Genomic DNA, 24,575 nt, shown 5'->3' on the forward strand with positions numbered 1-24,575 from the left:
TATCACCTACCTGCCTCTTCATTTAGGTTTGCCTCCTGTTGGGCAAATATCTCCATTGACAGGTCCTCAACACAAAAAGCTGGAGAATTCTTGTGCTTGTCTCAGTCTCAGTGATGGATGAGGAGCCATCGGAGATCAGCCTGCTCACTTTAGAAATGTCATTTTCTCCCAGACCTAATAAATGGCTCTGTGAACTGACTACGCAGGACTGTTCCCTTAGGCCTTGGCCATGTTGTGATTCCATCGATGTGTTTTTCCATCCCTCCTTTACCTGAGCCCTGACACAGGAAGGGCAGAACTCTACTCCAGGCAGGCTCTGTGCACAGTGGTCTGCCAAACCTGGAACTGTAGTGCTCACTTGAGAAAGGTGCTAGGCATGGTTATATGGAAGGGAGAACCTGGGAGAGTTTTCCTGAGCTGTCTAGCTTATACTTTTTCAAAGGGAATAGAAGAGTAAAATAGTATTTGACATTTATGCAGCAATGTAAAGTTTGAAAAGCACCCTAGATAATAATAGATAACATTTAAAATAGCACTGTAGCAAAGAACTTTCCTGTTATCTCATTTGAACTTCACAATAACCCTGTAAAGGAGGTGTTATTATCTCCATTTCATAGATAAGAAAACTGAGGTTCAGAGAGTTGAAGTGACTGGCAAGTCACACAAGCTAGTAAATTTGTCTTTTTTTTTTAAACCCTTACCTCCCATCTTAGAATCAGTACTGTATTTTGGTTCCAAGGCAAAAGAACTATAAGGATTGGTTAAAGAGGATTAAGTGACTTACCCAGGGTCATACTGCTAGGAAGTGTGGCTGAGGTCAAATTTGAACCAGGACCTCTGATCTCTAGGCCTGGCTTGCAATCCACTGAACAACCTAGCTGCCTGGAAAGAAGTAAATTTCTAAGGGGTAGGGTTTGAACTCAGGCCTTCCTGACACTCTGGGCTCTTTCTACTATGCAACACTGTCCTTCTAGATATATTATGATATAATGGGAAAGAGTTCCAGGTTTGGAGTCATAGGATCAGCCACAATCCCAGACCTATATGACCTTAGATGAGTCACTTAACTTTATTTGAGGGAGTTGGACTAGATCCCTTGGTTTCAGGCATTCTCTCTGGCTGCCTCTCATTCCTGGAATGCTCTCTCTCCTCCACTCTGAGAACTGACCTCAGTGACTTCCTTTAAGTCCCAACTAAAACCCTACCTTCTACAGGAAACCCTTTCCAATCTTTTAATTCTCTTACTAAGCCCTTTTAAATCCAGTGCCTTCCCTCTCAGAATTATTTTTCATTTATCCTGTGGATAGTGTTCTTTGTCTATAATTGTTTTTGTGTTGTTTCCCCCATTGGATTGTAAGCTCTGTGAGAACAGGGATGATCTTTTGCATCTCTTTTATTCTTTGTTCTTTGTATGGTGCTTGGTGCATAGTAGGTGCTTAATAAATGTTTATAGTTTCATCAATTGATTAATCTCTAAGGTTCCTTCCAGAGCTAAAGCTATGGTCTCATTTGATCCTCACAACTGCCCTGTAAGGTAGACTTCGTAGGTATTGTGACATTTTATAGATGAGGAAAAGAATGGAGAGAAAGTGAGTGAGAGAGCTGGCCTCAGAAGTGAGATACAAACCCAGAATTTTTTGACTCCACCTTTAACACTGCTTACTAGACCATCCTGCCTCCCCAGAAAGCTATATATAATTGACCATTTTCAGCCCCATTTCTTTGTTTTATTTCATAGGCTGGAACAAGTCCCCCACCCCTTCCCCCAAGTATCACCCCTGGAATCTCCTCTGAGTCTACTAGATGCCAGAATCTGGAAGTTGGTTTAAACTGGATCAACTACTGAGGTGGTCCTAAAGGCTGGGTTGATATCAGAGCCTTCTTTGGGCCCAGAAGGTCAGGTCTGCCCTCCTCTGTTGTCCTTTTGGAGAAAAAAAATGCCCTTGTGCTTCTTTAGGCAGAGGAGCAGAGGGTTAAGCAGGAACCTCACCAGTCAAAACCCACCCATAGTGGGGCCCATGGTGCCAATGGGACTCTCCCCCTCCCACCCTCTCATAGTTAATTTGCTGCAGGGAAGACAGAGTCACCAGGGTCCTCCTTATAAAAATTTCACCAGCTGTAGTTAATGGTTGTAATTAATAGGTACAATAAATTTCCAAAGGCTGGCTGGGATGGGCAGGCGACTGAATCTTAGTGAGTCCAGGCAGGGAAGCCAGTTACTTAATAACCCATTTTCCAGTGCTGTTCATACACCCACTCACCTGGAGTATATATAGATACCAGAGAGCAATCTCCAGGATATATATAGAATATGGAGACAAAACTACTATATTTCTAGATGTACCTACTGTAGCTATCTAAGGAACTCTCCCATGGCAAACCTAGAGAGAAAGAGAGAGAGAAACAGACAGACAGACACTGATTCAGACACCCCCATATACTAGGAGTCAGGAGACTTGGGTGCTATTCCTGGATCTGCTGCTGAGTCACTCTGGGCTTCTGAGAGAACTTCTCTGGGCTTTGGATTCTTTAGCTTAAAAATGCCAGGGGACTAACTCTGCAGAGCTTATTATTGGGCATTTTTAGAACTCACCTTCAACTGGGATGGGAATGGGGGTGGGTAAAGAGATTTGACCATCTGACCTGAAGGATTTCAGATTAGGGGAGAACTATAGGGATTCACTATAATTCTCCAACCTCTTTCCCTTAGGTTAGTCCATTCTCTAACAACACAAAGTATTATTAAAATTGCAAGGGGAAAATATCAGTAGAAATCGATAAGGATAACAAAAGGAAAACCAGGACCAGAAAGATACCACTACCAGCTATGGAAATAGTGCTGACAATAATTCCCTCTCAGGCCCTTCCTTGGATCCCTTGCTGCCTACTTATGTACCCATCCTTCTTCTATACCACCTCCCCTGTCCTTTTTCTGCCAGTTCAATTTCTCCACCCACTCCCTACCCCAGTGCCTTCCTGGGGGTCCTAGAATCCATGGGGCAACATAAGGAAAGTTTTAACCTTTTTAAGAATTACCCTACATGACTCGGTAAGGAAGGTTTAGAACTGGCAAGTTGGAATAAAACAGTGACAGTGGAAAGAAGGAATAAGCCAGCAGCTTTCACTTGAGCAGGGCTGGAGCTCCTGAAGTTTAGTCCAAGGCTTTCTGAAATGTCAGTGTTGACTTCCTCTGCTATAGGAATTTCAGATGTTTGCTAGATGGGAAGGGGGGCACATCTTGTTGGATGCCCCTTGTTATTGGGGGAAAAGGAACCTCTAAATGAAAAAGAGCAGATTATTTCGACCTAGGATGTTGTTTGAGTGTATGCTAAGGGAGGGATGGGATTCTCTCTGCCATCTATAGCTGTGCCTTGGCTAGGACTAGAATGGATATGGCAGTTCTTTAACTCCATTCTTCTCCCCCCCCCCCACTTTTCCTTTCATACTACCTAGCTTTCAAGATATGCCCTTTCCCCAATATATCAGAGAAGGTTGGAAATTAGAAACAAAACCTCATCCACCAAATTTCTCCTAAATTTAACCCTGAGTAAAGCACAAAATCTATGCCAACCGTTCTGGCATAGCCCACTGAACCATCTCATTGACCATCTTTGCAGTTTATTCTCAAGTCTCTGGTTGAGGAGAGAACCCAAAAGACCCAGGTTCATGGTGTTCCTCTCATTACTCTCATATACAGTGAGTGCCAGGTAACAGAACCCCTAAGATTATAATGGTACACAGCAGGGGAGTTCGTTTAGGGAGCCTTGGTTTCAAATATTACTTCAGGCATTTACTAGTTTTGTGGCACTTGGGTAAATTGCTTGATCTCTCTGAGCCTGGTTCTTAATCTGTAAAATGGAGATAAAAATAGTACCTATCTCAACAGAATTGCAGAGAATCAAATAAGATAAAAATGGAAAGTAATCTGCAAACCTTAAAGTATTATAAATTTACATTTAAAACCTTTTTTTTTTTCAAGGGCAAGAATCACTCTAAGGCAAGATGAAGTCACCTTTACACCAATTTTTTTCCTTTCTGAGGATTTGAGGACTTCTCTCTCTGTGTTTCTCCCTTCCTCCCTCCCTCCTCTCTGTCCGTCTGTCTCTCTGTTTCTTTGTCTCTTTCTGTTTCTCGTTTTCAAATTTTTTATCTGTACTTTTAGGGCAGGAGGCTCAAACATTTGAAATTGACAAATAATGCCAAAAAAAGCTCATTTCATCTTGGATTTTCAATTTATGCCTAACTTAACATGGCACTCATAATGCTGCCTTTCTTCTTCCTATACTTGCTTCTGCTAGCTAGCCTCCTAGTCTCAACACAGAAAATGCTAATGAACAAGAAGCCCCAAAGCCCAGAATCAGAGAGAGTAAGAGGGATCCGGGTGGCAGGTATACAAAAAGTATCTGGATAATCTTCCCAAAAGAGAACATGACCCTGGGCAATGGAGAGTAGGCTCTTTTTATCTTCAAAGCCCTGGCAGTGATTTGTGGCCAACTTCCCTTCCCTGCTTTTTCCTTTAAGGTTTTCATGAGCATTCAGTGGCCCGAAACAGTCTTCGATGTGGGGGTCTAAACGAGTCGTCTGCCAAATACACCATTCAATCGTCCAGCCTAAGAGATGGGATGGGAAGATGGGGAAAGCATCATCCCAAACAGCAGGAGAAATCACCCTTTATCTGCTCCCCCCATCCCCTCAGACCCTTTCAATTCGATTCAGTTCAATGTAATCCAGCAAATATTAGACTGCTGGCTTTGTGGATTGCACCGTGCTGGGCCAGGTGCTCCCTCCTCTAGCCCGCCCCAACCACCTCTCCTCTCCAGGCCAGACATTGTTTCCGTTCGTCCTCCTCCCTCTCCCTCCTTCTGTCTCTGGTATGAGTGGGGAGATGGTATACCACCCCCATTGTGCAGATGGGAAAACCTACAGAAAACAGGCTGAACAGGCTCCCGATTAAGCCAAAAAGAAAGTGGATCCTCCGTCTCCCAGTCACTAAATTCCAGGATCTCTCTGATATTAGATATGCCCCTTTCAAAGCCTTGAGTGTGTCTGTGCTGGGGTGGGGGTGGGGATGGGGACGTGTAGAGGCCAGTAATGGGACATGCATTGAATTAGCAGACAAGTAAGAGAGAGACTTCTTTCTCAAGACAGAAACATAGTAGCTCCCGGAAAAGACACTACCCCCTCCCCCTCAAGAGTCACAGAGGAAAGAGATGCACCTAGATGAGGAAGGGGAACCCTGTGGTCATGCACTCATGCACAGTGCTAGCTCTCTCCCCCTCCCCAGCGCTAGAGCGGCAAACTCCCCAAGATCCCCCTCGGAACCGCACCTCAGTAATTAAAATATGAATTCACCTTCCCTCCCTGAGTCATTCATCACTGCGGCAGGGAAGCAGCTGCAGCTTAGGAGACAGGATTTGGGGGATTAGCCGGGCGGTGGAGCAGACACACCAGAAGAAAGAATTAAAAAGGAAGGGGGGAAATTGGGTTTTGTCTTGCCACCTCCTTCCTCCCTCTCCCTTCATCTCCTGCTGCCACCGCTCCCCATACACCTCCCCCACCTTGTTCCCCCCAAGCCTATCCAGAGTAGGTTTCTGGGAGCTGTAGTCTTCGAGGCAGTGTTGATAAACAGTTAGGCCAGGGGAAGGTGGTGGCAGTGACTACAGATCCCAAGGCTTCTTCTCAAAAGTTGGCAGGGGCTGGGGCAGGAGCTGGGTACCAGACTCAAGTCTAGGGATGCTTGGGCTCTCCTCAGAGGTTAACTCTTTCTCAGCCCAGCTGAGGCAGGGCCCCCTGCTTCCTTCTTGCTGAAAGCACCCTAATTCATGAGGGATTGTGCTTCCTTCTGGGCAGGAGAGACCCCTGATCTCAGCCTAGGGGCCAGCCTCCTCTTTCCCCCAGGATTTTAGGACCTCTTTCCCACATACTCAGCCACCTAGAAGAAAAAAGGAGAGCTCCTTTTCTAGATTCCAGAGAGCAGTCCCAAATCCCCTTACCCCACTTCTGTACCTCCTTCTTCCCACTTAGGACATCTCAAGTGGGGAGCTTTTGGGGTACTTTTGGGTGGGGGCATAGGTACAACAGTGGTCCTAGGCTCTAGAAACAGCACCCTAGTACTCAGACCGCCTGGGATTTTCCTTTCCTGCTCAGTGAAAGTTGCCACACCCTTCTGAGCTCTGATGGCTCTGTTCAGCTTTATACAGAGCTGGGCTAAGAATATAGAATATGGAATTTTAAAGCTAGAAAGGAGCTTAGAGATCATCTAGGGCAACCTTTTTCTAAATGGAGGGGGCTGGGTACTTTTTAAAAAATAGCTTTCACATCTTAGAGGAGACTGAAGAGCTGGACTCCATCTCTACCAAAAGATGGGATAAAAGATAATGAAGGAGGGATTCAGATCAGACCTTAGGCAGTCTTAATGGTCAAGGTTGTTAAACAGGGGGATCATGCTACCAAAGAATGCTATGGAATGGGCTTATCTGGGAATTTTAATGAGAAAGGAGAGAGATCACCATCTGGGATGATTTAGGTTTAGTTTGACTAGACAAGAGGACATTTTGTTTGTGAATCCTCAGAAGGCATATATCCATCTTCTCTAGGTTCTCCTAGCCTGACTACATTGGAATAGGTCAAGAGTTGGGAATGGGGCGGCTAGATCTGGCTTCATCATCTCCAACTAAACTCTGGTCCAGTTCTAGAGAATCAAAGATCTCAAGAGCAGGTATGATTCTTGTGGCTTTGAAACAGGTTGCTTGTTGTCAGGGTTGATGGAACCCAGCCCTGTAGCCATTTCCCTAGTTCTATAAAAACAAAACAAAACACAATTCCACTTGCTTTCCTCCATAGACAGGACCAAGATCATGAAAGGTAGACAGCCACTCAGGTCCTAACTTCAGATTGGGCACAACACAGACACTTTTTAATGCTATATAAAAATAGACTGTAAGCTTCTCGAGAGCAGTGACTGTTGCCTCTCCTCTTCTGCATATTCTCAACCTTTAGCACAGTTAGTACATAGTGGGCAGGCAATAAGTGCTTCATGACTAAATGCTATCATTTTTATAGATGTGCATAGATAGAAACATTCCCCTGTTTGTGGTACATACATTTTTGTGTGTAAGTCAAATTATGTATGTGAAGACTCAAAACATCCTGCCCCAGTCAAGGGGAATTTTCCAGTGGGGAAGACATATTTTCCAAACTTTGCATAAAGTATACAAATATCTTTTTTTCCAACTCTGCTCTCTTGGCCACGATCCTTTAGTTCTGAATTCTTTGTTCGTTCATTAAAACTCTAAGGAACATTGCCTCTGAGCAATCCTTATTTCCCTAATGGCCTTATGAGCAAGCCTCGAAAAAGGATTCCTGGAGCTCAGCACACCTGGGAAAGTAGACCTTGAGCTACCTTTATGATGAGTGGTGGGGCAGGAGAAGAAAGGAAGAGAACAAACCATTCTTCAGAGACAGGCAGATGACCATATTAGGGAAAGCACAGATCTCTAAGAGTGAGAGATTTCAGAGCCTGGAAGACACTATTGGATCCTGATTCCTCTCCCTTCCATTGTTCATCCTTGGGGACTCTAAATCAAAGAAAGGAGCTGAACACCATTTGGGGTGCTGAGCCCCAGGAAAGTCTGGCTTTCTCCATTGTCTAATCTCAGCAGGATTGAACAGGACATCTCTCTAATTCCTTTCCTTTTTTTATGCCTGGTACTAGAAAAGGAAATAGATGGTAAATGAAGATATTTGGAGTTAGATCCTTGAATGACATTATAGGCACATGTTCGCCCTCAGATCTCCTGAGAAATGTACCCTTTGCACATTATCTGTGACAATTGTACACTGCATAGATGAGTAGGAGAATGGGAGTAGGGGGCCAAGAGTGTTGCCTTTTATTCTTTTTTTAAGCCCTTATCTTTTGTCTTAGAATCAATACTAAGTATTGGTTCCAAGGCAGGATAGCAGTAAGGACTGGGTAATTGAGATTAAGTGATTTGTCTAGGGTCACACAGCTAGGAAGTGTCTGAGACCACATTTGAAACTAGGACCTCCCATTTCCAGGCCTGGCTCTCTATCCACTGAGCCACCTAGCTTCCCCAAGTTTCTGTAGCCATTCATATTGGGTAACCTATTTCGTTTCTGGGCTATAGAGGGAAATAACTCAGATCAAAGCAAGAAGGGCTCTCTAGAAGATGGCTAGATGGTTGTCAGGTTCCCATATCCAGGATATAATAATAACTAGCATCTATAAAACCATTTACATATATAATCTCATTTGAGTCCCACAATAACCCCGCAAGAGCTACAGGTATAATAATTTTTATTTTACAAATGAAGAAATTGAGATTCAAAATTAAAATTACTTTGCCGCAGTCACAGAGATAGTAAATACAGAGGTCAGATTTGAACCTAGGTTTTCCTGACTGGAATTCAGTTTGGTATACATCTACTGCTCCTTGCTACTATAAGATAAGTAGTCACAGAGGAACAAGTGGGAATAGGAATGGAGAATGAGGGGGCAAAGAGAAAAATTTTACTGCTATTATTTATAATTACACATTTTAATGCCAAGAAATTGTACTTTCTATATCAAGTAGGTATTTGTTTTGTGATATGTTGAGTTGTGCTATATAACAAAGGCTCTAAACATCCAGTGAGGAGTAGATTTTTCAGGGGGCAGCTAAGTGGCTCAGTGGATTGAGAGCCAGGCCTATAGATGGAAGATCCTGGGTTCACATGTGAACTCAGGCACTTCTTAGCTAGGCAAGAGTGACCCTGGGCAAGTCACTTAATCCCCATTGCCTATCCCTTACCACTCTTCTGCCTTGGAACCAATATACAGTATCAATTCTAAGATGGAAGGTAAGGGTTTAAAAAATAATAGATTTTCAGAGAGAGGAACAGAAATTTTCAAGCATTACCTAGGACATAGAAATGTTCTGTATCCTGACTCTAGTTGGAGAGTCATTTATATGATATGGAGCAAAGAAAGAAAATTCCCTGAATGGAGGGGCACAAAAATTCTCTAAGCAAGAGGTGAATGTGCTGCCTCTCCAGAAGACTTCAGTACAATCACATTTCCAACTCTATTCTGAGTCTCTCTTTCCTACCCTGGATGACACAGTGCCCCTGTTTTCAATCTCTTTATAATTTTGAGAATTTCATCTGTGTAGGGAGGACAATGAAAGAACTTAGAAGACTCTTAGTGAGTGACCTCAGGAGAAGGGAGGTGGTAAGAACCAATCAACTAAAGCTACTATTCTGTTCCCCGTTTTTATCTATAGACAGACCTATGCAGTTGATATGCTCACCAAATTTTCAAATGATTTAAATCTAGAAGGGATGTCTAGTGCATGACAGGATGAAGTTCTGAACAAATTCTATCAGGCTAGAATGTTAGCTAAGACAAAGGATATGAAATGTAACAGGAATAAATGTAAAGTCTCACATCTAGGTTCAAAAAATCAATGGCATTCAAAGGATGAGACACATCCAGAAACATAGTAAATGAATATATAATTCATATATAAAAGACCTGGGGATTGTTATGCTCCATTAGGTCAGAAAAAATGAACAAATATGATATTTTGCAATGAGAACTAATGAGGAGTATCAGCTGTTTGCCTTTGTTTAGTAAGTATATGCTGCCCTAATACCCTTTCCTCTCTGTTTCTGCCTCCTCTTCTATATTCCCTTAAGCCACAAGGCCTTCTCTTAAATAGTACACTAAATAATAGGGCCAGCTCTTGGGATTGACCCTTTTGATTCTTCTTTAAAGCCCAACAACTCTCTTCTCACCTCTCCTTAGAAATCCTAAATACCTTCAAGGTTTAGTTTGTGGGTGGAATATGGGAAATTATTCCTAATCCATGTAGTTATTAGTGCCCTCTCCTTCCTCAATTTATATATATATATGTATTATTATATATAATTATATGTTATATTATATAATTATTACATAGATAATTATCATACACACACATAGGGTCCCACCAGAAGAATATAAGTTCCTTGAGGGTATGGATTTCTTAGATTTTTTAAATTTGTATTTTTTGGTGCCTAGCACAATGTCTTACCTATATTAGATACTTAATAAATATTTAATGGAGTGGCAGACCTGAGGTGCTTCCACAGAAAGAGTCCCCAGAAGGAGGGTAGATTTCCCTTATCTTAATCAAAATATATTTGGAATATCCAGTTCTATTTTGGGTACTAAATTTTAGGAAAAAACATTGCCCAGGATTCTGTCAGGATGAGTTAGAAAAGAAATGGAAAGTATTATCAAGTATGTCTCAATATCAAAGACTCTTGGTTTGATTGAGTCCAGCTCATACTTAAAAACCTATACCCTCTTCAGCATGCCCTTCAAACAGTCATTGATCCTATGTAGAACTCCAATGGAAAAAAAAAAAAACCCACTGCCTCTTGAGGAAGTCATTCCACTGATGGATAGTTCTACTTATTAGAAAATCCTGTCCTCCATTCTCCCAATATTGAGCCTAAATCTCCCTCTGTAGCTTCCCTCACTGATGCTAGTTCTTTCTGCCTTCTGGAACCAAGCCAAACAGGACTCTTCTATGTGACAACCTATAAAACATTTTGAAGATTGATACCATTCTCCTCTTCCCCCTCAAGTCCTCTTTTCTTCAGGTTAAACTTCCCCACTTCCTTCAGTCAGTCCTCATGGGGCAGGGTTTCTCCCTAGTTTAGTTTCTCTCTCTTAGATACTCTCCAAATGACCAGTGTCTTTTCTATTCCAAACACCTTCCCTCGTCTAGGCACTATTCTTTGTGTCATATTTTACAGGCTTATTTTATTTAGCCCTACAAGGAAGAATTAGAACCAAATAGGTTGAAAGTTCCAATAGACCAATTTGGGCTCTACATGAGGAAGAAGATGATGTAGTCCTTCATCATTTACAAAATGTTTTCCTAACCCTTAGAGCTGTCCAGATATGGAATTGGCTGCCTCAGCAAATGATTATTTCCCAACACCTAAAGATCTTCATTGAAAGGTTGGTTGATGTTTGCTTTTGAGGGAAGCCACTGAGGAAATTCATGCTTCAAGGACAAATTGAACCAGATCCCTCATAAGTCCATGATTCTATAATTCTATGACCCTGGAAGTCTAGGGTACTTATTGACTTTATACTCCCCTAAAAGCCTGAAAAATCACTCCTGTCCCGAACTACATGCCAGTAGATGTGACCTGAGTCCAAAATCTCCCAGTTTAGGTACCTTAGGTGCCCCCCCCCCTTTCTACCTGCCCTCTGGAAACAAACTTTTAAGCATCCATTAAGTGTATAGTGATAGGGATAAAAAGAAAAACCCAAATGATGCTTTTGTACAAGTTACTTATCTTCCATTTAGGGAAGATAAGTGAAATCAACCTTAGCCGTCATCAACTCCAAATCTTGCCTTTTCTTTTTAACAGTTGAGGAGACTAAGGGCCTGGAGAGTTAACGGATTCATCCAAGGTTACATAGCTCCTAAGTGGCAGAGGCAGAGATTTGAATCCAGGTCTTTTAACCTCCAATGTAGCATATCTTCCTAGTTTGCCATAATCAGAAAGGCGGAAGGGATTATAAAGCTCCAGTTCAATTGGTCCATTTTATAGATGAGGAAACTGAGGCCAGGAGAGGTTAAGTTGCTTGCTTAAGGTACATGCAGCATGTTAGTGACAAAACCAGGACTAGAATTCTTATCTTCTGATTCCAGCCTTCTTTATACTACAGCCATATAGATCATTCTTTGCCCCAGCCCCATCACCACCCCAAACTAGAAGCCAGGGTGTTCCGGTGCCCTTTTTTTCCATTGAGGGTCAGAGCTTGGGTTCCAAGGGGAGACGCAGCATCGGTCGAAAGAGGAGGCTCTCCCCTCCCTGTAGCCCATGGCTTTTAGCCCTACATGAGTTGGGAACAGCAATCACATAGGAATGAAAAGCCATAGGCCACAGCAGAGAGCTAAGGGAGGATCCGTCGGTGGGAAATCCAAAGGAAATAGGGAGTTGAGTATACCTGAGAAAATCCTTCCTCCCCACTCCCCCTCAGCCTCCCAGAGCTGATTTACCCTGGCTTCAGCTCAAGGCCCCCCAAGTTACATTCTTCAACCTTTGTTCCTCACCCTCACCCCAAGAATACTAAAGCCAATCTTGTAATGAGTCTTCAATTCTCTGTCCCACAAAGGCCTCCACACAATGGTACTCACTCTGGGATATTGGAGGTGGTAGTGGTGGCTTCCTGGCCATAAAGGACACTTTCAAATTCCCTTAATTAGCTTCCAACCCCCTGCCTTGAACCTCAATGTCCCCCTCCCTCCACTCCCTTCCCCCAGAGCACAGAGATGGATTCTTTTAATGCTGGGCTGCCCCAGAGCCCCACATCTTACAGGTCCCTACACAAATTAACCCTTTCTAGTCCATTGGTAGCAATCATTGGGATTACGGTACTGCCTATCTTTTTTGAGTTTTGTGGATATCGATCAAGTCTCCCCAGGGTCCCCAAGCTATGCAAGACATAGGAGAGACTGCCTACACCAGGGGTTCTTAACTTTTTTGTGTCACAGAACTCTTCTTGTCATAGGCCCCTTCTCAGAATGTTTTGAAGTATGTTAAATAAAATTCAAAGAATTTCAAAGGAAACCAATTATAAACACCTCCTAGCTTTGTGACCCTGGGCAAGTCACTTAACCCCCATTGCCTAGCCCTTACCACTCTTCTGCCTTGGAACCAATACATAGTATTAATTCCAAGACGGAAGGAAGGTAAAGGTTTAAAAATTTTTAAAAAGGAAACCAATTATACTGAAATATAGTAATTGGAATATTTTTAAGACACCCATATTAAGACCCATGTTAGGCACCTCTGCCCTAGACATTCTAGGTTAGTTTAAGATACCTGCAAATTGCTCCACTTCTTAGGCAAGAACAGTTGTTTATTTCTGACCTCAAGTGAAGGTAGAGAAGGTCAGGAGAGCTTACTGGTTTTTCCAGAAGGCTTAAGATGCTGGGGAATATAAGGGGATCCATACTGTCCCTGGCAATAGGGGTGGGGGGAGTGGGCAATGATGGTAGAAGTAGTAGGTTATTGTTTTTCTGCATTATATAGTTGGCAAGCATGAATTCATAGCATCAGAATTGAAGCAACAGGAGGAGTTGAGAAAGAACTCCCTACCTAATTCCAGATCTAAGGGTCCTGAGGACACCCCTGTTCTTGACTCCACTGGTAGCACAGCATCCTGGAAAGCTAGACTGTTTCCTTCTTTCTTATTCTGATAATGTATTCAGTTAGCAACAATTTCTCAGAAGCTACTGACTAGGGCATCCACCCCCCTCCAGCTACTCCTTCTTATCTGGCTTCTAAGAATGTACACCAAATCCTGAGTACCATGGCATAGCTTCTTACCTGCTTTAGTAATGGCTAATAAGACATGGAAATAGCCAGCTGGGCTCACACACCTGGCATCCTAGGACTACTGGAGTCTGGACATTGCTATCAGCTGCCCATCCAAAAGCTTCCACTATCCCCAGAGAGACATCTACCCTAGGAAGAGACTTCTTCCTGGCCCCAGGTCTGCAATCAACATCTAGATTCATGGGACATTCTCCTGGCCAAGCTCTGCTAGCCTCTGACAAGAGTAACCCCTCTCCTATGAGATATCCTGTTTTCTCCACTCTTTCTTTGCCTAAGAGAGCTGACCTCAGAACCTTCCTTGTTCCTCATTCATGCCATCTGAGAGACAAAACACAATCCACAGCACTCACGCTCCTTCAATTCCCTTTTCTCCCTTCACTGGCTCCAAGATTCACTCCAGGGTTAAGGGCAAGGACTCTCCAGTAAAACTTCAGCCACCCTTCAATCCCCCTTACCCCTCTCTTTCTCCCACCTCCTCATCCCAAATGGGATACAGGACAGATGACCCTGAGGATCGACAGTCAGCTCACCTGGCTCACCAAATTCCTTCTGTGGCAGCACTTTTCTTAGTTCCCCTTTCTTCTGTTTCCCATAATCCCCAACTACTTCCACATTCTATCTGGGCTGGGGTAGAGTGGATCCTAGCAGCTCTTGGCTAGCCAGTCCTACCTTACCTCTCCTGCCTTCTCCCCTCCCTCTGAGCTCACATCCAATCTGGGCAGTGCCCAAATCTACTTGACTCATTTTTAAGACATCGACCCCTCCCATTCTCTCCCTCTGGTCTTCTCCAGGGAACTAGGAGCCTGGGCTTTTGCAGCAGCAGAGGGGCGGAGACTGGGGCGGAGCTGTGGTCAGGTATTCCTTGAACCCTGACTCTGGGGTACTTCAATAACAAAGGTCTCATTGAGCTGCCTTCTGTTTGGTCTGTGAAGCACAAGGCTCTGTATCTACTTCCTTTTCATCTCATTCCCTCTGTAGCCTGGGCATTACTCACATCCCCCCACTCTGCTATTGGTGTGGAGGGCCTTTTTTCTTTTCCTCCTCCTCCTTTCCTGCCTTCAGAACTACCTCTCCCACTCTACCTCCCCCTACTTTTTAAATTTTTGTTTTGCTTTATTTTGGGACCTAAGGCAGTTCCCTGGAGTTCCCTACTCCCCCAACTCCACTACTCCTTTGGGTTTGTGTCCTCCCTCCCAGTCCTTCCCTTTCTCTGACTACTTGTCTTCTCTCTAGAGAGACACAGTGAGCTAATCTTCCCAGGTGAATAATCTCTTGTGACCATTCACCTAGCCCAAGGGGTGATGGGATCCATGTTTCTCTCAGTTATAACCCTCTTGGAGAGCCACACCCTCCCCTCCTTCTTACTCTCACCCATATCCCTTCCCTCCCTTCTTCTCAGTGTGACTAAGCACCTTGCAAAATCTATGGAATTCTGGCTTCCAATCTTAAGACATTCTAAAGTTGGAAGATCAGACAAAAGGCAGGCTTTTCCCCCCAAAGGGTGTATTTGGGCAGACAGAAATGGGACTCTGGTAAACAGGAGCCCAAAGGGCTAGGTGGCTAAGTGGATTGAGAGCCAGGCCTGGAGATGGAAGATCCTGGGTTCAAATTTGACCTCAGACACTTCCTAGCTTTGTGACCCTGGGCAAATGACTTTACCCTCATTGCCTACCCCTTACCACTCTTCTGCCTTGAATCCATCAATACACAGTATTGATTCTAAGGTGGAAGCTAAGGGTTTTAAAAAAGTGAATCCTGACTTTCTGATGGGCAGTTGCTTCTCTCAAAGAATGTTGTAAGACTGGCTGATCTTTGGCAATGTTTCTTCTAGATCTGAAGACCCTGACCCCTCTCGGGGGAAGTTTGTCAACCCTAAACCCCCTCAACTCAAAGGGAGAGTATTCTCTGCTTCTGTCCAAAAGCTGTGGTTAACCTAAGATTCTCCAATTCAGATCAGGGGTCCTACTCAGAAAGATCACTCAATGACTTACCTGCTTAATGTTAGTTACTTCACTCCTTGGCTTACAATGCCTTTCCCTGACCCAATGTTATAAACCCATCTTGGAATTACAGTTCATTTCTAGGACCCTGGCCACAGCTGTGTTGGTAGCAGGAAATGGAAGACACTGAGCTTAAAAAATCTCCAGGGTCCCAATTATATAGGAAAGTGGTTCCAGGACCACTTGCCTCTGCCCTTCTCTCTTCTCTCATTTGTGGAGAGCACATTCTCTATTTCAGACTTCCTAAACCATATCCCTCCATCCTTGAGGACCTTCTCATTTTCTGCCTAGACATGGAAGGAAAGTAGTCTGAATTACCTTCCCTAAAATTCTAACAGATGCCAGTGCTCTCTATACTGGCAGACTACCGACGGCACTCGATACCTGCTCCCCAAACCTCCCAGCTCTGTCCTTCCCTCCTCCTCCTTCTCCTCCTTCTTCCAGTCTCTCCCCTCCTGGTCCCTCCCTCTGGTGTTCCCATTCCCATTCAGTTCAAATCCAGAGATTCAGGGAACTTCTCTTGCTTTGACAGAGGCCCCATTCTTCCCTCCTCTAACTCTTATTGTTCTTCATGACTACACAACCTTGGGCCTCTAATGAGAGAGCAGACTGCTCTGCCTACTGGTTCTAGCCCTGTCCTGTTGCCTTTGGGAGGACAGAAAGGTGAGAGGTGGGGAGGGAGGGTAGATAGTTCAGTGGAACTGGATTGGAGAGGGCAACTCTGAAGGCAGAAAAAAAGGAAGTGGAAGACAAAGGAAGGGAGGAATGAAAGAAGCAGAAAGGGAGGTGGAGAAAAAATGGAATAGGAAGGGAAGGACAAACTAAGCTGGATGGAGGAAACTCCAGAAAGAGAAAGCCTAGGCAAACAAGAGGAAAGAAGGAAGAATAAAGGGGATAAAGAGGAACGCTCTTGAGAAGAAAACAGACATAGAAAAGGAAACAGGAGAAAAATTGAGAGAAGAAAATATGAGGTACAGAGGTAGAGGAGAAGGGACTCTGAAAAAGAAGGAAGCTGAAAGGGAAATGGAGAGAATGAGGAAATCTAACAAGGGAGAGGGGAAGGGGCTAGAGTGACCCTGACCTCATCTATGTCAATTTCTCCCCTGATGGCAAAGCAGGGACTGTGAGGACAAAATTATCTGATAATTCTTCCCTCCCTGCACTGGAATGACCAGTTAAGAAAGATCACTATTCTATTTGTCCCTCTAAAGACCAGTCAGTCCTCTGACCCCAGGATCCAACCTTTCACAAGAAAACTCCAAGATCCCTTTTTCCAGGAATATGAGAAGTAGTCCTCTAATTGCCTTTGACAGGAGCTCTCTTCCGGCTGTCCCAGTCTTCCCCAAGGTTGAATATTCACCTTTGCCAGCCTGAGTGGGTGCCCAGATCTCTTGACTCCAGGATACAGTGTGTCCTTAGATATCCTGATTGTTCTCATTGTTATTAGGTATTATTCTTACTGCTGATGAGGGCTCACACATAGATAGTGCTTTAAAGTTTGCAAAACACTTCCTTCCTCATCCTACCCCAAACTGGCCTTTAGGGAAACAGGGCTGGGATCCAAATGGGAGAGTGGTGACCACAGGGAAGAATTTCTGGGAGAAGGAATCTGTCTTTGGAGGAGAGAGAAATGAGAAGAAGCATAATGAGCCTTAAATACTTTCCAAACATGAAGATCTCAGGAAAAATTTAGAGAGGACATGTATAGGAAGACTGATTTTAACTCACTAGAAGGAAAGAAGTCTCTAACCACTAGAAAGCACAAAAGCAATTCACATTTGTATAGCAACTTCAGATTTACAAAGGTATTCAGTATGTATTATCCCCATTTTATAGATGAGCAATTGATTCTCTGAGGGAAGTGAATGGCCCAGGTAAATGTCTTTAGTAGGGATTGAAGCCAGGCCCCTATCTCCAAACCCAATGCTTTCCCTCTACAAGTAGGCTGCCTCTGGAGGAACTGAACATCACTGGAGGCATTCCAAGAAAAGCCCCTGATAGAGACATTAGAGATGAAATTCCTGCATGGGACGGGGATTGTATGAGATATACTCTAAAGTACCTTACAATTCCAAGATTTGGGGATTCAAACCTTCCTTCTGCAATTCTTCCAGGATGCATTAAACCTAATAGCTCTCTCCTCTTCAACAACAAAGACCAAAAGCTCACCATTTCTCCTAAAGACATAAGACTGGGGACAAATGGGGTGGTTTAGCTAGCAAATTACCATCACTTCATTTGGCAGCATAGGCCTCTATCCTAGGAAAATCAGGTGAGAGATACAGCATCATACATAGTACTAAACATCTGTTGAATAAAATAGAGTCCTTTTCCAAATCTTTTGGGGATACAGACTTAGGAATCAGTTGAATTGGAAATGAATATACCAAGTTGGGGGGATTGGGAGCAGATCATATATTCTTGAAGGCTCAGGGTGGGCAGGGTGAAGGTCTCCTCCATGATCTCTAGAAGTCAGTTCCCCTAGAAATACTCAAAGGTAGTTGGGTTAGTGATGCTTTTCTGAACTCTCTCAAGTCTGAGGTTTCATCTAGGATGAATCCTAGAGCCTCTTTCCTGCAAATTCCCAAAGATAAACTAGGCCCTAGATGGGTCATATTAGGTTTCAAACCATGGGCAAGACAATTCAAGGTTTAACATCCCCTGAACAGGTAGGGCTAAATATTTTTAACCTACTCGTTAGAGTTTCCTAACTATTACCTTACTATTCCTTACTATTACCTCATGGACAAAATAATTCGAAAAGGGCAGATTCTTCCAAAAACCCTAGGTACATGTCCTGCTGACTTCTGGAGGAACAATTCCTTGACTTCTTCATAGAATGTTAGGGTTCTAGGAAGCTGGGAAGCATTAGGCAGGGCTTTCCATGCAAACTCCTCTTCCTTTTCTCCATCCTGGTTCCAGAGTTTTCTCAGGAAGAAAAGCAGCACTTAACCAATCTGACTCCCCATGAAGACACCTGGCTTAATCTAACCCAGAAAGCTGACAGAGCTACTGAATTCTTTAGGGGAAGGGAAGGCAAGGAGATTCCCACAAGGGGGATCAAGGCTAGCAAAGAGAGATTCCATGGAAATGGAAAAAAATGGAAGACATAGACTAAAGGATTCTGTCCAGCCCACTGCTCTAGTCCTCCACTTGGTTTGTTATTTATCCCTTACTTAACCTGTTTATCTGGGATGGTAGTGGGAGTGATTCTAGAAGTCGTTTCCTCCCTCCCTCCATAATTCTTCCCAAGACAGTTCTGTTATCCAGAAATTCCAAGCTATTGGTCAAAAAAAGGGGGGGAAATCTCTGATTTTTTTGCATATTTTTATCATTTATTCGGCTAAAAATACATCAAAATCCTCTGTCTCTGCTTCTTTTTCTCTGTATCCCACTCCTCAGATTCTCTCCCTCTTCCTCTATCTTCTTTTCCTTTCTCCTAATGCCACTACATCCAGACACATTAAGATGACACTCACCCCAATGTTTCTCATCCTCATTTGAATGCCTGTAAGTCTTTCCAGAGGGTTCTTCTCAAAAAGGGGAGGTAAATAGGAAACTATCTTGGGAAGAGAGAGACAGAGAAGGTAGCTTAGGAAAGCTGGTCAGAGGTCCTAAGGACCTTTGCTGGCTCCAATGTGTCATCATCATTCTGCCTCATCTGGAACAGAGGTGTCTGCAACACCCTGTTCTTTTACCTAAGGCCACCTCTCCCCTGGGACACAATTTCTTCATTTTTGTTGGACTACTGACCTTCTCTGGAAACAGGGGACCCAGAGTTGACTTCCTAGGAAACTCAGCATTCTTAGCTCTAAAGGAACAAGCTCTGGATGACTTTATGTTCCAGACCCCTAAAGGATAGAAGGTTAGCCTTGGAATGGGAAAATATATGTTCAAGTCCTGCCTCAGGACCACATTCTAGTTGTTTGATCTTGGGCAAGTCACTGAATATCTTAGTGGCCCCAGAAAGCTCTCTAATATTATAATTTATAGATGACCTGGTATGTTGCTTCTATGAGAGGCATTTCCATGCTAGGTGTTGCCCCACCGTAATGAAATCTCAGGTCTGGGTGGAGGAATATGAAGTTAGAATTGACCTAAGGAGAGAGATTTGGACCTATCCCTATGCTAGGGGATTCTATCCCCCCCCCCCTCCCGCCACCCCCAATGAGCTAGGGAGATAGGAGGTGGGTTCTACCCTTTAGTACCCTCTGTACCTGCTTTTTACAATGTCCCATCCACAGGAGTGAGTCAGAAGCAGAGACAGCAAGAAGGATTCATATTAGCTATGAGGAAGAACTTCCTGAGGTGGGGGTTGGGCAGGGGGAGGGGGAGACAGAGGAAATTGAGTGGATGAACAAAGGTCGATGGAAGCCTCTCCTGGAGAGTTTATCATCTCTCCTACACATCCAAATTAGTCTTTCATGAGTAAGGAAGATGATGGTCACACCGTCAGAGAAACTGCAAAGAACAAAGCCCCCTTCTCTTAGTGCCCAGCTTCTGAGGAGCCCAGAGCAAAGCAATCAATAGCAAAACAGAAAGCCAGGGCCAGGGGAAGGTGAATTTTCTTCCTCCTGGGCTCCAGAGCACCTCCTTTAGGTAATTTTGTTAAAGACAAGGAGCTGGTGACCAGCCAGTTTTTACCCAGTAGTGGTTATAGCTAGGTAATGAATTCATTCTCTGAAAAGGGGAGTAGCCCAGCTCTGTCCCTCATTTCCTTTCCTAAATCCCAAACTTCCACCTGTCCAAGCATTCTTGCTCCATTTTCCTTTTGGGAAGTGCCCAAACTCCAGCCTTCAGAGCCTCTCTTTACAAATACTGAAATAGGGAGTACCCAGAGATGTCAAGGATCTAATGAAGCCTATTGGGAGATGCACTTGGAGAAGAGGCCTGGGGCACTTCTAGCCAGGCTAGGACACATTGGGATAAGGCAATGAGGAACATTTGTGGCAGCCCCTTCTCCCACCTCCCACCCCCATGACATTGCTGCCTGCTAAGTATCTCTAGTTAATTGATTCTGTAACTGAGAAGGGTTACAAAATTATTATGCTCTCTCAACATCCCTGGAGACCTGGAGACTACCTGACTGTCCCTGGGGGGGGGGGGGGGGGGGGATCTCTACTTTTTCCTTCCCTGCCACAAGCATATATGCAATATGCAAATATCTACAGAAGTCTTGCCCACACCCCCTATCACCACCTGACAGCAAGTCCATACACCTAGTCCAAGAACACCACCACCCATCGCCCTGAGGGGCAAAGGCAGAAAACAGCTGAGCACCGGCATCCTGAAATATGGCTACTTGTCTCACCCGGGAGATTCAGTTACCCCTCTCTCCTACTGCCCTCTGAATCCCACTGGCTAAAAAATATTAAAGGGGAACAAAGACAATGTGAAGGGAGCGGAGTTCCCCCGCTCCCAGCGGCAAACTGAAGAGAGATTCCGGCTTGCATTAGGGGGGCTAATCAGCAGCAGTTCCCTAACAGCCACAGAGCATCTCAGCCCCAAACACCCCAAAATCTTCTACAGACTCCCCCCTTCCTCAGTCAAACCCCAAAAGCAGAGTCATTGCCAGTCCCCACCCCCACCCCCACCCCCAATCTAGTGTGTCCCTGACTCTCAGCACTTTCTGTTTGTTTTCTCTCCGTACTCACAGTTTCTGATGCTAAGTCGTCTCTCCTCTCTTGCACTCACTCCCTTTGTCTCTTCTCTTCTTCTTCCAATCTCTCTCTCTCTCTCTCTCTCTCTCTCTCTCTCTCTCTCTCTCTCTCTCTCTCTCTCTCTCTCTCTCTCTCTCTCTCTCTCTCTCTCTCTCTCTCTCTCTCCCCCCCTCCCTCTCCCTCTCTTCCCTCCTCCCCTTCTCCGCTCTCTCTCCCTCTCTCCTCTTGTCTGATTCTCTGCTGTAGCTTCCAGTCGAGAAAAATAATTATTCTTCTCAATGGGTTAGCACGGGGCACACACACACACACACACACACACACACACACACCAGCGCGCGCACAAGCACACACAGCAGTGGTACCCAATCAATGCACAAATCTTTGGGGTCCCTTTAACCTCTGCGGATGACTCCAGGAGTTAATTATGAAACCTATTTCAGCGCAGACATAAATATGTATTAAGGTATGAAATGACAACCGATGCGCTGAACTTCAGGGAATTGGCATTTAGACAGATTCAGCTTCCCTCCCCCTTTCTTCTTGCCTCCGCTGCCCCCCCAACCACCCCAAGTCACCCTGTGGGTAAAAAGGACTCTCCACCACACACACCCCCTCGAATTTCTATCTCTATATGTGATAACTACTGATGGAAACCCTACACAACATGTCTAGATTCATACTAGACAGCAGCTCCTGCGACGGGGAGCAAGCTTCCCCCCAGGTGTTTCGATCCACACGCTGCCTGCCCCCCCTCCGCCCCCCCCGCCCTAAGTCCCCACAAATCTCCCCCATTCCAAGACCCATCCTGCACCTTCTCTCAGAGCCAACTCAGAACCTGATCCTCTCAGGACCCAGACAACAGTGGGATCGCAACCCGCCCGCAATTCCGAAGTCCCAATCGATCAGATAAAAAGCAAAAATCCAATTCAATTCGAATTCAGCCAAAGCCACTTCACCCCCCACATCATATACACCCCCCCCCCCTCGCTCATTAACTACCACCCCCCTCCCCTCCAGAGCTCACTCCACACATTTTTTAAAAGACCGGATTATAACAAAGGAAGAGGGGGGGAAAGCTGCCTTACTTTTCTTTTTCTTCTTTTCTCTCTTTTCATCCCCTCCCCCAGGGTATCACCTCAGCCACCCCGACCCTCCTCACCCCTTTCTCTTCCCCTGGTCTCCCCCTCCCTTCCTCCGCTCTCTGTCTCCCGGCGGCCGTGTTAATTTCGAGACTTCAGCCAAGCCGGCATTCCTAAGGAGAGCTTCTCCAAAGCAACTTAACACAGCCCAGCCTGGACCAAGCCAGGCAGCAGACAAAAGCTGAGCCGCTGAGCGAGGGGTTGACTAGGTGTGCTCCTTAATTGTCGGGGGCTGAGGGGGGGAGAGGGCACAGGGGGGGAGAGAGAGAGAGAGAGAGAGAGAGAGAGAGAGAGAGAGAGAGAGAGAGAGAGAGAGAGAGAGAGAGAGAGAGAGAGAGAGAGAGAGAGAGGTGTGTGTATGTGTGTGTGTGTGTGTCTGTGTGTGTGTGTGTTCCTGTGCTTGCTAGCCAGGGAAGGGGCGGGGTACGGTAGGGTGGGGGTGGGGAGCGGGAGAAGCGGAGGGTGGACGTCCCTCTGGGTTGGAGGGGGTGGGGGGCGGGGCAGATAGAGGACCAGAAGTCTCCCTCCCTTATCACCCATGCCGAAGAGCCCAGAATCTGAATGCGGGCTTAGAGAATAAATTATCTCCTCTCCCCTCATTGGGCTGTGGCCGAGGGAACCTTCTGAGGCGCTGGGAATAAGAAAGCGCGAACCAACAACACACTCTGTTTGCATTCACTGCACAGCTCTGGGATCTCATTTCTTCGGTGGGACCTGGAGCCCTGGGCCTCTGCTCAGAACAAGAACACGATCTGTCTTCTGAGTGATTCTCTTTCCAATGCACCCACCACGCCCTATCCCCTACCCCCACTCATGTTTTCGCTCCTTTCCTCCTCTCCCCCGTATTGCCCACCTTCTGCTTTGTCAGCCCCCCCCCCCCCACCAACCTCCCTCTCTCGTTCTAACTGTTGTCCTTAGGATTAAGAGGGAAGGAGGAAGAGGGGTCTGGGGGCTCAGGAGCTCATTTTTTTCCGATTAAGAGGGAAGGACCAATCGCTACAAATAGGGACTAGTCCCATTGAATAGACCCAAGTTGACAAATTGAGCCGTTAACAGGTATCACTAGAAAGCAGTCACAATGCCCCACTCCCCCAGTGACCATTGCCCTTTCCTGTCTGCCTCCACCCCTCTAGGTAAACACCAGAACAAAGAGATGCTCAGCAGATCCTCTCACTCCAGGGCTTCAGTAGCATCTTCTCCAACCTTGTTATCTCCTGAGAAATCCCCCATGCCTCTAAACCAGGGGAGATGGCTTGGATCACCCCTGGCCTTGGCCACTCCCTCTTCATTCAGCTTTATCTCCCCTCAGCCAAGGCTCTTTGTTGAAAGAATCACCCTGTTAGTTCCCTTTTTAGTTGGCCAAACTGCTTCTTCTAAGAGGAAGAGAGATCATTTGTATAGTGCTGGGTCTCTTCTTCCAAGAGGACCTTTTCTACCCCTCTTCCTGTACCCCTAATAACTCTGAGCCTCTGCCAGGCTGTCCAGTTCAGAGGAGGGGCAACTTCTAAATGAGGGAGATGGAACTTCATGGACTAGCAAATCTCTGCTCCTGTGTTCTCCCTGCCATGCCTGCCACATACATCCATACACCTAGTTAGTCTGTTCTGTATTCATAAGGTCTCCAATATATCACTTTACCTATACTTGGCCCATGTCCTCAAAACACTCCCACAATTCTGGTTTTGTTTTGTTTTTAAACCCTGACCATTGGCCTTAGAAGCTTTATTAAGGATCAGCCCTAAGACAGAAGAGTGGCAAGGGCTAGGTAACTATGATTAAGTGGCTTGTCCAGGTTCATGCAGCCAGGAAGTATCTGAGGGCAAATTTGGACTCAAGTCTTCTAGATTTCAGACCTGGCACTCTATTCGTCCTGAGCCACTTTGTGCTGCCCTTCACAATTATTTATGATTCATCCCTTTGATGCAGAATAGATAAAGTTGGGCTGATCTCAAGAGATGGAGTTTGCTTCCCCCATCATCACCACCACCACCACTACAACCCACAAACAACCACAAAAAGCCCCCTGCACTTACTAGTCTTCTTACGAGTTCCTCTACACGTTGGACTGTCCATCCACATTAACTTGCAGTTCCTGTTGAGCCAACTCTTTGTGATCCCATTTGGGGTCTTCTTGGCAAAGATACTAGAGTGATTTGCCATTTCCTTCTTCTTGTTTTGCAGATGAGGAAAGTGAGGCAAACAAAGTGAAATGACTTGCCCATGGTCAAATAGCTAGCAAGTAGTGTCTGAGGCTGGATTTGAACTCAGGAAGATGAATCTTCCTGGTTCCAGACCTGGTGCTCTATCCATTTTACCACTTCCTTGCTGTTCCTGGCACATGATCTTCTATTGCCTGTCTAAGCCTTTGC

General features: G+C 45.1%; 1 protein-coding gene, 1 long non-coding RNA gene and 1 other non-coding gene across 13 annotated transcripts in view; 1 reads left to right on the forward strand and 2 right to left on the reverse strand.

The window, feature by feature from the left end:
- Window positions 1-21,306, reverse strand: part of BLACAT1 (BLACAT1 overlapping LEMD1 locus) — a 42,732-nt gene extending 21,426 nt beyond the window's left edge. Inside the window, exons 1-2 of one of the 10 annotated variants that reach the window (XR_008916179.1) lie at window positions 5,353-6,580; window positions 11-4,610 (exon numbers count right to left, since the gene is read on the reverse strand). The gene's annotated coding sequence lies outside the window, so the exon portion shown is untranslated. Of the gene's footprint in view, window positions 1-10; window positions 4,611-5,327; window positions 6,581-13,937; window positions 16,325-21,061 lie in introns of those variants that run through there. The other 9 variants (XR_008916177.1, XR_008916180.1, XR_008916178.1 and 6 more) reach the window with 9 other exon arrangements.
- Window positions 1-24,575, forward strand: part of LOC103097950 (uncharacterized) — an 81,145-nt gene that overhangs the window by 24,432 nt on the left and 32,138 nt on the right. The window contains exon 3 of one of the 2 annotated variants that reach the window (XR_001627852.2): window positions 6,597-6,718. The exons of the other annotated variant lie outside the window; for it this stretch is intronic. This is a non-coding gene — a long non-coding RNA (uncharacterized LOC103097950). The remainder of the gene's footprint in view (window positions 1-6,596; window positions 6,719-24,575) is intronic. 2 annotated transcript variants of the gene reach the window in all.
- Window positions 11,862-11,961, reverse strand: MIR135B (microRNA mir-135b). Its single transcript, NR_032174.1, has one exon. It is a non-coding gene; the product is annotated as a microRNA mir-135b (primary transcript).

The sequence above is a fragment of the Monodelphis domestica genome, chromosome 2 (assembly GCF_027887165.1).
Source record: "Monodelphis domestica isolate mMonDom1 chromosome 2, mMonDom1.pri, whole genome shotgun sequence".
Taxonomy (NCBI): domain Eukaryota; kingdom Metazoa; phylum Chordata; class Mammalia; order Didelphimorphia; family Didelphidae; genus Monodelphis; species Monodelphis domestica.